Here is a 17,864-nt window from a genome sequence, read left to right as displayed (position 1 = left end):
CCGCTCTTACGGCAGTGAACACATCCTCAGACCCACCCATCCTTTCTACATCTAAGGACATCAAAAGGGTGTCGTTAATGAGTAGCGGCTCCTCAACAAGACACCGAGCCCACTAGTTCCTTGATCTATACCCGGGCTCTATGTCCCTGTTGTTTATAAACTCCCCTCATCTTAGGTATTTCGTTACAGCAACACAGATTGAAGCAGGCTCTAAGTCCAACTTGTTTTTCATAAGTCACACACAAAAAGAGATGTTAAAACATTTTAAGGGAGAAATATCAAGCACCGTTTCCAGCACACAGCTGGTGCAATGCCACCTGCAGAGATATTGGAGAAATTGGAACGGAGATTTTTTAAAAAAAAAAAAAAAAAGAGCAAGACCACATTGTCCTGACTCTGCATCCTCCAGCCTTGTGTCCATCTAGTTTCAAATCCCTTACTTCTAAAGTTCAGAAGGGAAGTCAGAAAGTGGAGTTTCTTAAGGACATAAAACTGATCCTCTTCCCGATGGAGCAAGATTTTGTGGGGAGAACAGTCACTCTGGTTCTTAAAATGAGCTTCCACGTCTTAATTTTGCAGAGATCTTGCAGCAGGAAACAGAGATGGGGTGGTGTGCCTACACATCTGACTTCAACAAAGATATAAGCACTGGCCAAACCTGTGTATGCCAGAGCTGGGGTCGTCTCACCAAAGGTTCGGGGGGCACCTGTTAACACAGGTGACTTTGCCGTGGTGCCGTCTCTTCAGACACTGGAGGAGATACCGTAGCTCGTTGACCAGGTATTTTCACTGAGGCAAAAAAATAAATAAAAAAAATAATAAAATAATAAATTAGCCACACCACACTAAACAGTAAGCAGCCTTGTCCCCTGTGACCATAATCAAAATGCTTTGGCCACAAGCTCCCCCAGGAGCTCAAGACAACAGAGCTCCTGGGGAGAAGTATCCCCAAGCAGGAGTCCCATGGTGTCTCCTGCTGTGCCACCTGCACTTCAGCCACATGGGCCACATGCTCCCCCTGTGTGTGAGAATGTAAGGGCCTACAAGCACAGAAGTGGTCCTGGCCTTTGTTGACATCTGTGCATGAGCTCTGGTCAGGGATGTCCCGTGTGCTCAGATTGGAGGCGTGAGAAGTATCTGGCTACAACAGAGAAGGCTGAGCCCTCCCACCTCCCCCAGAGTGTTCCAGCCAGAGGTTTACCAGGACCTCTGACAGAAGGTGAGAAGTCTCCCCCCCAACCCCCCACCCCCACCCCTACCCCGGGCCCATATGATGCTGGCGGTACCCGGTAGTGAAACAGGATGCACCCTGCTAGGATAGGTCCCGCCTTATTTGAACACAAGAAAACACAACATTGCCACTTGGCTCTTGTGTCTTCTCAGTGATGCTGACCGCTTGCTGTAGTAACAAGTTTTCTTCGCTCATGGCTAGGATTACAGGCAGGAAGGAGAATGATGACCCCCAAGGACAGAGGGGCTCTTACAGATATCAGAATCAAAGAGCCACGGGCGGGCAAGGTTATGGTGCTAAAGTCTGTGTTCCTTCACTAAGGCACCAAAATGGTCCAGGCATAAAGCTGGGGGCTGTGGACCCTGTGGGTACAAGTTAGCTAACAGCGGTGTGGACAGATGATAAACTACAGTCCTCAGTATTGAGCTTCTGGTGGTGGCTCCCATGCTGAAAGTATTAGCTTCACCAATGGGGGGGGGGATTGATAAGGTAAATGCAATGGCAAGATGAATGGTTGTTGACAGGCATACGATAGCGCTTTGCCGGCGGCACTGAGTGGCTGGGATGTGGCGAAGGTTGAATTAGAACTGGCTGCTGGACCTGTCAAAGCAGGGGCTCCAAACAGAGGCTCGAGCCCCACCTCTCCATCATCAAAGGAAGTTTAAGGGTGGGGGTATTTAGGCCACCGAACAACTGTGCAGCCAAGGTGGTAGAGACACCACGATAAAAAAAATGCTGCCTCGAGGGCCCGGGGGTTCTTGGAATCAAGCTGATCCATGGACAGTGTGAAGAGGCGCCACAGTAAGCAGAAAACCAACAACAATAGATTGAGGAGGCACAGGAGGCACATCGATGCCATCGGCTTCATCAAAGGCAGGCTTGGGTGTGGAGGTGCCAGCCGCACGTTAGAGCTGTCGAGGGACAGGAACGGGTCAGCCAGGAAACACGGAAGTAGGGAGGAAAGTAGGTCCCACCACTGTCCATTAAGGATCTCAAGCCGGGGCTGGGCTGTGGCTCCTGGCCCAGAGGAAGATGAAGAAGAAACTGTGCTACAAATCCAAGAGGATGGTGAAGCCTGAGATCGTTGCAAAGGATCCACTCCGCAGAACCGTGGTTCGGGGCATATGGGAGGGAGTCACAACGCTGAAGCCTGCAAATACCTGTGCTCCCCATTTGTGCCAGCTCCTCAAGAGTAACAGGTTTGCTCCAAACAAGGCAGACGTCAAATGCGCTGACCATGTGCAGAAAACACAGTTTCTCAATGCAGTTCGATTCTGGCTCCTCTGTCCCACCCCCCCCCCCACCCCCACCCGCAGCCCAGGTCCCGTGCTGGCCTTGTGCTGCAACAGATCGATTATAGCCAGATGCATCTCAGGTTCTGCATCTACCATCGTGCACGGAGTTATCTCCAAGCACAGAAATGGTAGAACACCTGCAGTGGCCACAGATATGTCCTAGTCATGTAGGCCTGGGTTCCCTGATGCAAAAATGGAAAGGAGGGACTGTACAACACACACAAGTCTGGTTCTGGTCCCTCCGGCTGGCAGCTGGGTGCTGGCATGGAATTACCTGAGACGCGACCATGGCCAGGGACAAAAGTCACTCAGAGCTCATCTCCTCTACACAGTACTGACACTTCCAAAAGGGTCAGAGGGGCCTTCCCAAGAAAAGTGTCTCTTTGGAGCCGAGGCCAGGCTTCAAGAGCAAAATCTGGGGACAGAAGTCAGTGAAACCACAGTCCCAAAGCAGGCTGGGAAACGGGCCTTGCGCACACGCTGGCTGGCTCCAGTAGCGGCTGTGACTGCAGTGGTAATGGTGTTCTGGTGGGCCAAGTCATTGGGGGGGGGAAAAGTGTCTAGAGTGTGGTTCAGTATGAAAAGGAGGGAAGAATTCACATACACGGGTGCAGGTGACTCCGCTGCGCAAGAAGCAGGCTATCTGGAAAGCATTGGGGTGCTGGAAGCATGAGGGGGTCAATAGCAGGAGACATTGCAGCTTTAACTGAGCAACAGGAGTTCAGAAGCTTCAAGATTTTTCCATTCGTATTACTGAGAAGACCAGCAAAAGTTGACTTAAAAATCTAATCCAAGGTCAGCTCGAGTTAAAACAAAAAACAAACAAAAAAAAAAAAAAAAAAAAAAAAAACGGGGAGAAAAAGCGCACTTCACTGTGCTTTCCTTCTCTGGGTCAAGGGGCAGACAAGACCGAGGACAGGTCAGCCAAGTCAGTGACTGAAAGCATTCCAGTAGCCAAGGTCTAGGGGAGACAGAACCGGCAGAGCCTGCCACGGCCGTCTGACATAGCTTTTGGTCTTCTAGGACACTACTGAGCGGTTTGCTCTCAGCCGTCCCCCCACTCGGGTCCTTGATGGGCATTATGACGGAAGTCAACAAGGGCCCCAACAATGTGCGAGGGAAGATCAGCTCTACCCACAACAGTGGAATCGCTGTAGCATTGGCAACTCATGCAACGATGACTCCGGTCCCAGCGTGGGAAAGCGTCCCTCCGGGTTAAGCAGAAAGCTGGCAGCTGGTCTACGTCAAGCGAAGGATTTTGTCACCCTCTCTGGAAGCAGAAAACTGAGGCTGAGCCAGAGACTCTCCTGGCGCCCTCCTCACAGGAGTCACTGCTTGAAAGGGGCACAGCACCTCCAGCAGGGCAAGGCAATGGGACCAAAGAACTCACATAAGGCAACTGGCCGCTTTATGCAAGCCATCTTCACTGACTTGAATTTTAAGTTCGCCTTAGAGACCTAGGATTGATTCACCGGGAAAGCAAATACCCTTCCGAGGGCGCTCTGGAGACCTACACAGTGCTACGGGTCTTTCTTTCATCCCGCGGACTTGGGTGAGCTTATCGTCTCCCCGAGTTTCCCAGGGTCTTCAGCTCGGTCTCCTGGAGGCAAGATGATGCGAGTGGCTAATGTATCATCAGCTTCAAAATATAACTGACTGTAAGTGGGTAACAGGGTGAGGTCTATTTGTCCCCGAGGGAGCAAGATTTACACTTCTGGGTGGTCCCCAGGTGGCAAACATCTGAGAGCCGCTCACTTCTGAGCAGCTGGGGAGGAGAGGACACACACACACACCCCTCCCCGCTCAGGGCTGGGCACTGAGCCTCTTTGGGTGATGTGAAGCCAAGGCCGGTAAAAGCAGAAGAAAAGCAGGGCTCAGCTGAGGTGCCCAGGAGGTCTGAGATAAGATGGGGCCACAGCGGGGAGCCCAGCGCCGGTGAAGGGCAGTTGGAACACGTGCTCCTTGAAGTGGCTAGTGCCATGCAGCCTTGGAACGTTTGCACAAACGCACAAACGGCAATCCCAACAGACTCTCCAGGGCCCAGCTACTCCACGCTCCCACGGGCAAATGTTTGGGACCAAGAGAGACCCTCGTTAACTCCCCAGTACCAGGCACAGGGCAGCAGCTTGGGAGATCAGTCCCTACCATCTTCCTGCCCTTTCCTGGGAACACTGCCAATCACAGCCTGCTCCAGGCTGGGGCGTGGAAGTGGACCTCCTGGGAGTATGGAATGAGAAAGCTTGTAGGGCGGCCTGTTTCCTGTGGGTCACCAAGATCGGCTGAGACAGGGTGTGTGCTGAGGTGTCTGGGTACACTACCACCAACCTTTTCCTTTCCAGTAATTTACTCCGGGGACCTGGACTGTGATCTTTTAAATCATGGCTTGGGGAACTCTGTTCTCCAGCAACCTCTGAGCGATCCCCCTCTGATCAGAATTGCCAGGTGCCCTTCTGCAAAAGCCAGACAGCAGTCCCAGCCTGTCTGCAAAGCTCCCACTGTGTATAGAAAATACAGTGGCTGTTACATGCCAACTTTGTCCAGACAGTGCTAAATTTAGTTGTTTTTTGATATTTTCTGGGTAGATTCCTTTTGGGTTTTGTATTTGTTAGGTTTCTCTATTGCTGTGATAAAACACCATGACTAAAAAACAACTTGGGAAGGAAAGGAGTTGGGGTGGGGGAGGGGGGAGTCCATCTTGAAGAGAAATCAGGGCAGGAACTGAAGCAGAAGCCATGGAAATGAGTGCTGGTGACTGGCTTTCTCCTTAAGGCTTTTATACAGCCCCAAACCATCTGGCCAGGGGTGACACCACCTCCTCACACAGTGGACTGGACCTTTCTCATCAAGCAAGCAAGCAAGTGCCCGCTCAGACTTGCCTACCGGCCAATCTGATGGAGGCATTTTCTCAAGTGAGAGCTCTTCTTCCCCAGATGCCTCAAGCTTTTGCCGAGTGGACAACACCAGCCCTGAAGTGGGGCACTCCTAGTGTGAAAAGGAATGGGGGCACTTCCAGAGGTGGCTACCAAGTGTGTTGGGTGGTCTCGCCCTCCCGCTCTGCTACCACTGAGCTTCCAACTTCCTTACCTAAGGACAGTTGAATACCGCCTTTCGCCAAAGAAAAGTCACTAAATACACGTTAAACAACATGAATAACAGAAGGCAAAAACTATGTCAAGATTACATTCCTGATTAAAAAACAAAAACTCATGTACTACACCTTAAAAGCTCAGACCCAACTTTAAATTTTTTAGTGTGTGTGTGTGTGTGTGTGTGTGTGTGTGTGTGTGTGTGTATGCTTGCATGTTCCACTGAATGTATGTGGAGGTCAGAGAATAATTGTGGGAGTTCTCTCTTTCCACCACATGGGTCCCTGGAACTGAACTCAAGATTGTCACGCTTGGCAGCAAGCCCCTTTACCCACAGAGCCATCCTACCAGCCCCTCAATCCTATTCTACAGATTAGAAAACCTAGGCCGAGAAAGTTGTTGCCCTACATTTTAATTGGTGACAAAGCAGGGACTAGAATTACTGTCTTCTGATGAGTGTTGTCCCTAAGAAACCAACAGGGTGAGAATGGGCAAGTGTTCCCTCAACCTGTAGGTCCATTTGCAATGGACCATTTACACTCGGCTTAATTGGTGACCAAGAAACTTAAAATTACATTGTCAAATCACATCAAAATCTCTGCTATGGCAAAGTCAAGAACTCATTCAGTACTAACAATTTACTCGTGGTTATAAGGTCAGAAAAGGAAGAAAACCCAGTCTCTACCCACCGTTTAAATTCATGGCATTGACCCATTTGTCCCTTGCTCTAGCCATCTAGGCTAGTTAATGATCTTTGCAATGAGAAGATACCAAAACATTTATAAATCTAAGGGTGCACCTTGGGTGAATGTCAAGCACTGTATATGATAGATTGGGTTGTTTTGTTTTTTTTTTTTTTTCTTTTCTCAAGTACTATGCCAACCGTGCATTTAAAAAATGTCATTGTGTTGCTGATAATTGAAAATGGATTTACTTAGTTGGGTAGCTTTAATTAGCTTACTGGTGCGCCAAAGACTTTTGGGTGAATAGGATCTACCATCACTCACCTGTAACGTATACAAGCATTAAATCAAAGCTGAGTCCAGCAAAATCTAATTCTAAAAGCCCTAGAGTCAAATCAAAATGAAATAATTTACACCGCGCACACCTCATACAACAGAAGGAGCAGCCCCCTGGCTCTCACTGCTATGACGATCCAGAAAAGGGAAACTGGAGGTTGGCTTTTCTAAACAGTTCTGTGTCCATCACAATGCTGGGGCTGTTTCTTTGTACAAAGGAGTTATCATTTGTAAAAAAAAAAAAAAAAAAAAAAAAAAAAATAGCAAGTAGAGACTGGGGGGGAAATGCACAAAAATGAAGAGCAACTCAAATGGAATTATTGATTGTATTCTTTCTAGATGTACATTTCATGCACTGTATGATGGTTATTTAAAAACTCAAAAAGCCAAAGAATCGAGCTCTCTAGGGATGGCATCTCCACTGAGTACCACTGAAGCACTGCGTTGAGCTCAGCTTAGCAGTCCCCTGCGCTTTGAGGGACTCTATTCCCCTGGGCCTGAACCCCCCTAGCAGGAGAGTGGCAACAAGTGAGCCCTCCAACCACTCAGAGCATAAAGAGGATTTAAAAAGAAAAAAAATGCAGTTCCCAAATCTAGGCAAGGAAGGTGGTACAGGCTTCTGGAAATGTGCATGAGCAAGCGTGAGAAAGGAAGAGGGATTTCAGGAATTCTCTAAGACAGACTGTAGATGTAACCAACCGTCTTATTAAATAAGAAACACAGAAACAATGTAAAAGAGAAAGCCGAGAGGTCAGAGCTCAGAGCTAAATCTCACCCTTCCTTCTGCTGTCCCAGCTTCGCGAAAAGAGACCTACTTCCTGTCGGTTCGTTTTTTTTTTTTTTTTTATAGTATGTTGTTCTGCCTTCTCATTGGTTGTAAACCCAAACACGTGACTGCCTCATCACTGTCTGAATGTACAGCCCCCTAGGTCTTAAAGGCATATGTCTCCAATGCTGGCTGTATCCCTGAACACACAGATATCTATGGGATTAAAGGCGTGTGCCACCACCGCCACACTCTTGCTATGGCTCTAATAGCTCTGACCCCCAGACAACTTTATTTATTAACATACAATCAAAATAATAATTCTGTACAATTAGATTACCACCACAACAGACCACACGCATTCCCATTAACCAAGGCTGGACAGTAGCCATAAATACAAATGCTGACGCTGCTTCGTTCCTCCATTACTACAGCTTGTCACATGCCAAAGGATGCTAACAACAGAGAAACGGAAATTCCATAAGGGTCAAAATATCCAGAAGATTGGGCTCAGAAGACCTTGGAGTTTGCCCCCCACTGCTGATTCTAGCTCTTAATCACGAAGTCTGTCTTCACAGACCAGGGATGGCTCAGTGAGTAAAGGCGATTGCCACCGAGCCTTGTTCAATCCCCAGTGCCTGCAGAGCAGAAGGAGAAATCTGAATCCTACAGGCTCAAAACCTCCACACATACACCATGGCACATGCTTGTGAACACACACACAAAAAAAAATAAATAAATAAAAGTTAAACTCTTATTTAAAAAAAAAAAAGTCTTCAGAGTCCCTAATCTGGAAATAAAAGATAATGGATAATGTTAGCAAAGTCCCACCCTCAACAGCTTTCATGAACCTAAGTGGCCAAGATGACCTAGAGGAGGCCACCATTGTTCTAGCTCACACGATGGCAGAGTGTCTGGCTGGAAAGAAGTAGGCTAAATTCTGTCCCAAGTGTGACTCGTGAGAGGAGACAGATTTCCCAGCTCCCCCAGCTCCTTGTATCATCTCAAGTCTTTACCCTAATCCTCTGTCTCCTCAGCTAACCCAGAAACGAAGAGAGAAGCAGGGTTGAGGGGAGGTGTTCCAGACCGGAGCACCTGTGACAGTCCATGGACCAAAACTGAAATAGCAACCCAGTCATTTTCTCTACAATGGCTGAATTCAGATGTGAATTAGAAGACACCGTGATGGTTTCCTCATTGCTGTGTTAACTGTGTTCATCGGCACGTCTGTGGGCTCTGGGCTAGTCTCTCTGTGTGCTTTCAAGGCAAAGCTGTGTAGTTCACAATTGGTCAGAATGATTGGGTGCCTGTGAGGCACATTCTGCTTGGGGAGGGGAACTGAATGGGAAGATCCACCCTTAGGGTGAGTGGGCACCATTTATCAGCTGGGGTCTGATGGGAGGAGGGTGAATTCTTCCCTCCTTCTTCCCAAGCTGGAACACCCTTCTCCTGCACTTGGATGTCCGTCTCCAGGGTTTTGGACTCACAAGATTCACATGAGCAGCACTCCAAGCTCCTCCCAAGGGTCTTAGGCAAACCTAGACCTCAGACTGATTTTCACCATTGATTCCCCTGGCTCTGTGGCCTTTGGACTTAGATGAAACAGGCATCCCTGGTTCTGCAGTTTACATATAACCTTCTGTGGAACTTGACAACCTCTATAATTGGCTACACCCGCCCCATTAAACTTCACTGACCCCAAGCTGGACAGCGATGGTGCACACCTTTAACCTCAGCACTCAGGAGGCAGAAGCAGGGGGATCACTGAATTGTTCAAGGCCAATCTGGTCTGCAGAGTGAGTTCCAGGACAGCCAAGGATACACAGAGAAACCCTGTTTCAAATAAAACAAAACAAAAACCCTAAAACTTTCAGAAACTCCTAACTAAATCACAATATAAACACTCCCCATGGGCTCTGGAAAGATGGTTTGGGGGTTAAGAATACTTAATTGCTATTTCAGAGGACCCAGGTTTGGTTCCTAGCAACTACATGGATGCTCTCAACCCTCTGTAACTCCAGTTCCAGGGGATCCTTGATGCCCTCTTCTGACCTCTGCAAGCACTAGGCACACATCAATACATATACAAGCAAAACATACACATAAATTCTTTTTAAAATGAATTAAACATTGCCTGTGTTCCTGTGTTCCACGGTCTCAAATCCTTAGATTCTAAATCACAGGCCTGATAACTCTGGGGCCCTCTCAAAAGCTCTACCATAGTACAGAACATAGACCAAAGCTTTGGAGGGTCTCAGTCAATGGCATTTCAAGACTGGCATTTACCTTGAGCCTTAGTGACAATAAAGAGGGAGAGAAAAATAACTTTTAAAACGTCAGCCCTTCAGTTTTAGTATAAGGCCTTATCATGTTTAATTTTTGTTTATTTTTATATTATTTTGTGAATGTGTGCTGTAATATGTGAGTAGGTCAGAGGACAACTTGCAAGAGTCAGTTCTGGGGATCAAACTCATGCCATCAGATTTGGTGGCAAGCACCTTTACCAACTGGGCCATCTTGTTGGCCCTATTAATGCTATTATAATTGACTAATCACAGCTATATACATTCATGAGATACAATGTGATGTTTTGACATATGTAAGCAATGTGGAATCGAGCTGAATCAAGCTAATTAACATATCCATCATCTCACTTGACATTTTCTGTGGGTATTTGAAATTTACTTTTACTTTGAAATACATAATTATTATTGCATAACATCAATCTGCTGTGCAACAGATCTCAAAAGTCATCCCCTCATATCTATTGGGGGGACCATTGCATGCTTTGATCGTTTGTCCATTCCAGCCTTCCACTCTGCCCTCCCTCTCCCACAGCCTATGGTAACCAGCACGATATTCTCAACTTTTCTAATTCCACATGTGAGTGTCTTTGGGGTTTCTATTGCTGTGATGAAACACCAAGTTGGGGAGGAAAGGGTTTATTTGGCTTACATTTCCACATCCCACTGTTGATCCTAACCAAAGGAAGTCAGGACAGGAACTTAAGCAGAGCAGGAACCTGGAGGCAGGAGCTGATGCAGAGGCCATGGACGAGTGCTGCTTACTGGCTTGCTCTCGTGGCTTGCTCAGCCTGCTTTCTTATAGAATCCAGGACTACCAGCCCAGGGATGGCACCACTCACTACGGGCTGGGTCCTTCCCGATTAGTCACTAATGGAGAAAATGCCTTACAGATGGATCTCATGGAGGCATTTCCTCAATCGAGGCTCCTTCCTCTCTGATGACTCTAGCTTGTGTCAAGTTGACCCAAAGCAGCCGGTATAAAGAGGCTGTATCAAAAAGCTTCCAGAATTGTCCATATTGTAAAGTACACAGGGTTGCCCTCTCTTTTGAGACTTAATCATACTGCCTGTGTGCATACACCACATTGTTCTTATTTCCTGGCCCATGCACACATTGAAGTGCACACATGCTGTTCTAAAGGGTGTGAAATTACACCTCACTGTTGCTTTCCTGGAAATCTCCCTATCAGTGAATGTTGTGTGTGCTTGATGCACGTGCGGCTGGCACAACTTCGTGGCGTCTGTTTTCTTCCACCTTCCTTTGGGCTCCAGGAATTGAACTCAGGTCACTGTGTTTGTCCAGGGAATGCCTTTACCTACTGAGCCATCCCATCAGCCCGTTTTTTCCCTGTACCTGTTGGCCTTCAGTAGATCTTTTGGAAAATGTCTGTGGAGGCGGTTAACCCATTGTTCACTGGGATGTGCCCTTTCTTGCTAATCTTTGAGTGCCATATATATAGTATTCTCTTATCAGAATGCATGCTTGTGAACGTTTTCTCCAATTCTGTAGGCTATGTCTTCATGTAGTGAGTTGCCTCCCCTACAATGCAAAGCATTTTAGTTTAATGAAACCCCATTTGTCTGTGGTTGCCTTCATTGTCTGCTTTAAGGTTCAGACCCATAAAACCTCCCTATTAAGCTTTCTTGTTAGCTATTACATTATTCCCATTATTTCATAAGACAATGAGGCCCAAATTTAGTATTTTGCCAAAAAGTGCCTCCTTCCCAAAACTATGGAACTTTTGAAGCTATTTATTAATGAGTTAGAAAAAAACAAACAAACATAATAACCCAGGATATACGTGAGTAAGTAATCTTTCCAGTTAATAAAGCACAAAGAAATGCTTCTCTGCTTCTAGCCAAGAACAAATATGCACTAATCGTATTTTCCAGCTCTTATAGGAAATAACACCTCTCCAGAGAAGAGATGTTACAAAATAGTTTTCCATTCTCAATGGGGAGTGTATTACTTACACCCAAAGGGAATGAATGAGGAATGTCCTGCACAGGCTCATGTGTTTGAACATTTGGACCCCAGCTAGCGGTGCTCTTGTGTGCTGTGGGATGTCTTTCTGTACACTGTGAAAATGTGTTGCTCTGATTGGTTGATAAATAAAGCTATTTGGCCTATGGCAAGTCAGGTTATAGGTAGGCAGGAAATTAAAGAGGGAGGCAGGAAAAAGAAGATGGGAGGCGCCAGCACCGCCAAGAGAAGCAAGATGTGAAAGTACTGGGAAGCCACGGCCACGTGGCAACTTATAGATTAATAGAAATGGGCCAAGTTATAAGAGCTAGCTAGCAAGAAGCCTGCCATAGGCCATGCAATTGGTAATTAATATTAAGCCTCTGAATGATTATTTTACAGGCAGCTGTGGGACCTTGGGGCCAGGCCGGGCAGAACCGGAGAAACCTTCCGGCTACAGTTGTGGAACCTGTTTTAAGAGGTAGAGCCTCACGGGAGGGCATGGGTTACTGGTTACTGATGATCCGCACCCTACTTCCTGTTCATGCTGTTTCCTAACCATAGATGCAATATGACCAGCCACCTCAGGCTCCGGCTGCCGTGCTGTGGTCACTAATCTCGGTTGTCAACTTGACACGCCCAGGAAGAGAGAACCTCAATTGAATGGCTTCCGTCAAACCTGGCCTGTAGTCGCTAACTGATGGAGGAGGGCCCAGTCCACTGTGGGTGGCGGCATCCCCACACAAGTGGTCCTGGGCTAGAAGAGAGGTAGCTGGATGTGAGCCTCAGAGCATGCAGGTCAATAAGCAGCATTCCTCCTCTGTGGTTTTTTTTGTTTTGTTTTGTTTTGTTGTTTGTTTGTTTGTTTGTTTTTTGCTTCAAGCTCCTACCTTGAGGTCCTGCCTTGGCTTCCCTAGACGATGAACCATAACTTGTAAAATGAAATAAACCCTTTCTTCCCCACCTTGCTTTTGGTCATGGTGTTTATCATGGCAACAGAAAACAAAATAGAGCTCCTACCTTCCCTGCCATGATAGGCTGCATCCCCCTCACTGTATAAAGCAAAAAAAGTCCTTTCTTCCTCAAGTTGCTTCTTGGCAGGTTGTTGGTTTTTTGTTGTTGTTGGTTTTTTTTTAATCAAAGCAACTAATGTAAGTGATGTGATGCCTGATCATATTGTCCATACAAATATCACTGTATAGAAAATGTTTAATCTCAGATGGAGAAAATGGTCTTCATGAACACAAAGTTTGAAAAAAAAATATTTTGCAAAGGACTGTTGTCAATTTCTTTTAGTGTAAATTATTGATGTATCCAAATCAAAACCAATGAAATGTAGAAAGAATACATTAAGACCAAATTGGATTTATCCCAGAAATGCACTGTAATTCACCATATTAACATAATAAAGTGCAAAAATCAATGATCAACTCAATAGCATTGCAGGAAACACGTTTAATAAAACTCAACCACTTTCAGAGTAAAAAGAAAAAAATGCTTCAACAAACTAGAAATGGAACTTTTTTAAACCTAAAATAGGATAGCTGCTAAAATAAATTAATTAATTAAAAAAAAAACTAAAACTTACTGTAATGTTCACTTAATGGTAAGATATCTTTTGAAATCTTTTTTTTTCCCTAAGACTGAGAATATGTTAAATCGTATTTAACACAGTACTGGGGACGAGGGGGACCTAGAACAATGTAGGGAGGGGGGAAGGGAGGGCAGTGGCAAGCAGCAAGGTGGAGAGGAGGCTACTACAGAGGACAGGGAGCTGCTGTCCCTGATGGCAGGCTGTGTGGTGTGCGGGGAGAGCAGCTGAGTGGATGCGCACCTGGCCGGCTGGAATTAGCAAGTGCCCTGTTGGACTCCCCATAAGTGTGACAATACCTGAGGGGAAATGAAAGGAGCAGAGATTTACTTCAGCTCATGGTCCCAGGCATCTGCCTCCATCACCTGTGTGGCGGGGCAGAACAATTCACAACCAGGAAAGCAGAGCCAGCACCTGAGCGAATGTTGTGACCCCACCCGCAAGCAAGACCACCACTGAGCCAACATCCGATGCAAAACACATGGGGTTTATTGATAACAAGCAAGCCCGGGCTTGGTCCTTGTCCACTCAGCGGGCAGAGGAGGACGGCCCTGAGCTCCCAGGGGGAGTTTCAAAGGGAAAAAAAAACACCTGCAAACAGGGTGGTACAAGCCTTGGCATCATCTGATTGGGTGAGAGTGTGTAACCTTTGAATTTACGGGTTGGGGGTTACAGTTATCATGTGGGGGGTGGGCCTGGACAAGTCCCAGGCTTTGTCCTTGAGCTGCCATGGGGGCTGGCTGGCCTCGCATGTGCACATTGGCCCAGACAGATAGCTCTAAGTTGGTGAGGGGTCCCAGACGGTAAACAACTGGCCGAACCTTGAGCAGTCAGAGTACTGCAGAAAGGGAGCTGCTGCAAGGACTATGTCTTTTGCTCACGGCCCTCACAGAAACTGCTCGCTCAAGTCTCAGGAAACGGAAATTGAGATCTGATCTCTGAGAGAAGACTGACAGTCTGTTATGGTGTCTGTTTGGTCCTTTCACTAACAGGTTCCTCTTTCCCTCTTATTCCATCCAGGACCCCAGGCTAAAAAAAAAAAATTGTAATAATTCTATTTACCAAATAAATGGGGAATAATATTTTAAATATTATATTGTTATATGTGCATTTTAAAAAACATAAACTTCTGAATAAATCTAAAAATATGTATAAGATATACATACATAGAAGCATAGACGGGAAGAGGTAATGGTGACTGACGTCAACAGTTTCCTAATGTCAGCAAGGTTTTTTTTTTTTTTTTTTAGTTACAGAAACTGACAACTCATTCAAAAATCTTATAACTTGGAGGAAACAGTTTCACCCACAGAAGGGATCCAGTCCATCATGGTGGGAAAGGCATAGTAGAGTAAGTGTCAGGCTGGCCTGGAGGTCAGGAAGCCAAGAGATATTTCAGCCACCCACAGGAAGCACAGAGAGACAGAGTCAGAGACAGACAGACAGAAATAGTCATCAGCCATAAAAGAAACTAAGAGGCTATAAAGCCTCAAAGCCCGCCCCCTGTGATGCGCTTCCTCCAGCAAGGCTCCACCTCCTAAAGGCTTCATCTCCCTATGGAGCAGCACACCTACCAGAGACCAAGGGTCCAAACACATGAGTCTGCAAGGGACAGTTCCCATTCAGGCCACAATCGTAGACAAGACATCAAGATTTACAAAGCTAACAATGAAGACAGAGTAGAACTAGACTTCTGGAGGAGGAAGCCTGCAGCCAGCTCACGGGTTTATGGAGAAGTAAATGACGTCAGGAGATAGAAGGTGATTTTCAGTACTAATGCTGAGTGGAATGGACAGTGTCGTGATGGAGGAAGAAACACCTTCCTCAACCCTAGCTCATAAGTTGCAGATCTACATTTCAACGTTTAGAGATTCCAGATGACAGCACAGAATACTAGCTTTACAGCCTGGAGGTTTGGACAGAGTTCTCGAGTCATATACAGACTATAGAAGGCATTTAGAGAGAATGATTGGTGAATAACCTATATTAAAATAAAGAAAAAATTAAAATAGAAAAAAAAACTATTTTTTGCCAAAATATAACATCAAAGGTTTGAGATACAAAACAGACAGCAGAAAAAGACTACACGATGCTTTCAAATGTACAACATGACGAGGAACTCATAGCTAATGCACATAAAGAATTTCTACATGGCAAGTGGCTTAGTAGAAAATTGAGTCAAAGGCCCAAGCAAGGGAGGGAGAGGTGGCTGGGTGGTGAAGCACTGACTGGGCAAGTGTGAGGACCTGACCTGAATTCTCGGCACCCACAAAAAAAAAAAAGGGCCAAGAGCAGCAGCATACACCTGTAACCCCAGAGCTGTCAGGCTGAGGCAGGGGGATCCGGGAGGAACACTAGCCAGCCAATCAGTGAGCTCCAATTAGAGGAGAGATCCTGTCCCAAAAAACAAGATGGAGAGCAATAGCCGAAGACCCCGAACACTGACTTCTGTCCTCTCCACACCCAGGCACGGCCACACACACCTGCACGAATATCAGAGCACACGCACACGAAATCAAATATCTTACAAAAAACATGAGCAACTGCTTTTCAATGAGAAGATGTAAACTGCTTTGAAAAAACACAAGTAAAGACATTCGACTTGGTTAGTCATCAGGGAAATGCAAATTTTAAAATTGGTGTAGCGACTAAACAATCAAAAATGGGGAAAAAATTAAATAAAAAGGCTCCCACGACACTGCGCAGAATTGCATTGCTATCCAGAAGGCAATATTGTGAAAAATGGGAGCGTCCAGGCTGATGCGAACACACGCAGCTCGAAAACAGCCAAGTTGTCCTTGATGTTAGAATATGGCCACGTGTGTGTGAAGAGGGAGACTGAGAATGAATGCAGGAGGGAATTGAGAGGGCTTCAGAGGTGCCACTCTGTTCTTGGGGTAATAGATTTTCATCTACTGGGAGAGTCTATATCTGTGTTCATTTTATGACGCCCCACCAAACTGCATACTTAATACCTGTGTGCCTCCCTGAGTGTACACTTCACAAGCGAAAAGTTTACTGAAAAAGGAAACCATGGGACAATTTTCACCATAAAGAGACTATGGTGCAGGTTGACAAATGTCTAATAATCTTGCAACCGTGAGACATTACTGAACTACAGATGGCGTCTGTTGGTCCGCCGGTTTCTTTGTAAGCTTTTCCTGACATTGTATAGCCAAAGCCTCTGGGAATTGTTTCACCTTTAACAAAGCATGACAGTAGAGAATGGGCAGTGGTCACCAGAGGATGTGGGTGAGACAAGAGCAAACATTGGAACCTCGGACAATAAATAAAATTACATGTCTTAGTTACTTTTCTATTGCTGGGATAAAAAGCCTCATCCAAGGCAGCTTAGAGAAGACAGGGTTTATCCAGGGCTCATCACTGGGACTAGAGCCCATCACCATAACAGCAGGAAGTGTGGCAGAATGTTGTTCAAATCTAGATGGTCTTTTAGTAAAAAACCAAGAGCCAGATATCAGGGTGAAAGATCAGAGAAGCAGAGCAGCCAGCCACTGGTTCTTACCTCTACGAAATCCTCAGCCTAAAGAGAGTGAGTTCCTGTCTCCTCACACCTTATATACCTTTCTCTGCCCAGACATCACTTCCTGGGATTAAAGGCTCCTGTGCTTCCCAGTACTGGGATTAAAGGTGTGTGTCACCACTGCCTGGCTCTGTTTCCAGTGTGGTCTTGAACTCATAGAAATCCAAACGGGTCTATGTCTCCCAAGTGATAGGATTAAGGGTGTGTGTCACCACTGTCTGGCCTCTATGTCTAGTCTAGTGGTGGGCTCTGTCCTCTGATCCTCAGGCAAGTTTATCAGGGTCCACAATATATCACCACAGCAGCAGGAACAGCAGAGAGCACAAACAGGAAACAGAGAGCACACTGGAAATGGCATCAGGTCTTTAAACTCTCAAAACCTGGCCCCTGTGACATACTTCCTGCGGCAAGGCCACACCTCCTAAACCTACTCCGAGAGTGTCACCAACTGGAGAGCCAAGGATTCAAATGTCCAGGAATATAGAAGGCACCTCGTTCAAATCACATTACAGTCAGATAAGAGCTGTTCTCTCGCGTAGCATCGTGACTGTGTCTAATAACGTGATGTGAATTTCAAAATAGCTAAAAGATATAATTTTTATAATCACAAAGCAATAGTGAATAATTGAAATGTAATATATATACTAATTAGCCCAATTTTGTCATTTTGTGATGTATATATGTATTGAGACATTACATTGTATTTTTACAAATATATATAATTATTCGTTGCTTAAAGATAAAATTTGGGGGGGAAAAATTTGAGACAGTGTTTTTTCTGGGTAGCTCTGGCTATCCTGGAACTCACTCTGTAGACCAGGCGGGCCTTGAACTTAAAAGATCTGCCTGCCTCTGCCTCCCGAGTTCTGAGATTAAAGGCATGTGCCGCCACCACCCTGTAGCAGGAATCTTAAAAGTTCTTATTAATAAAAATCAAACCTGAGGCTAGTTATTGGGGTCAATGCTGGTAGATCAGAGAGACAGAACAAGCCACAGCTAACCTCACCTGGCCAGATCCTCAGCTGGTCCTGTTTCCTCAGACTGGAAGCCTCTGAGTCCTCATC

At 46.0% G+C, this 17,864-nt stretch overlaps 2 long non-coding RNA genes across 3 annotated transcripts; one reads left to right on the top strand and one right to left on the bottom strand.

Annotated features, from left to right (window-relative positions):
- Nucleotides 1-211: 211 nt before the first annotated feature.
- On the bottom strand, nucleotides 212-4,483 carry LOC119086778. Of its 2 annotated transcripts, none has more exons than XR_005090132.1 (2): nucleotides 2,801-4,483; nucleotides 212-789 (listed from the first exon to the last, which is right to left on the bottom strand). It is a non-coding gene; the product is annotated as an uncharacterized LOC119086778 (long non-coding RNA). The 2 variants fall into 2 exon arrangements; XR_005090133.1 differs by having other exon boundaries at nucleotides 3,131-4,474.
- A 34-nt stretch (nucleotides 4,484-4,517) lies between these two features.
- LOC119086777 lies at nucleotides 4,518-12,535 on the top strand. The gene is made up of 3 exons (XR_005090131.1): nucleotides 4,518-4,815; nucleotides 12,068-12,146; nucleotides 12,230-12,535. It is a non-coding gene; the product is annotated as an uncharacterized LOC119086777 (long non-coding RNA).
- The last annotated feature ends 5,329 nt before the right edge of the window (nucleotides 12,536-17,864 follow it).

This window comes from Peromyscus leucopus, chromosome 16_21 (assembly GCF_004664715.2).
Source record: "Peromyscus leucopus breed LL Stock chromosome 16_21, UCI_PerLeu_2.1, whole genome shotgun sequence".
Lineage (NCBI taxonomy): Eukaryota > Metazoa > Chordata > Mammalia > Rodentia > Cricetidae > Peromyscus > Peromyscus leucopus.
This window is presented reverse-complemented; position numbering and strand designations above follow the sequence as displayed.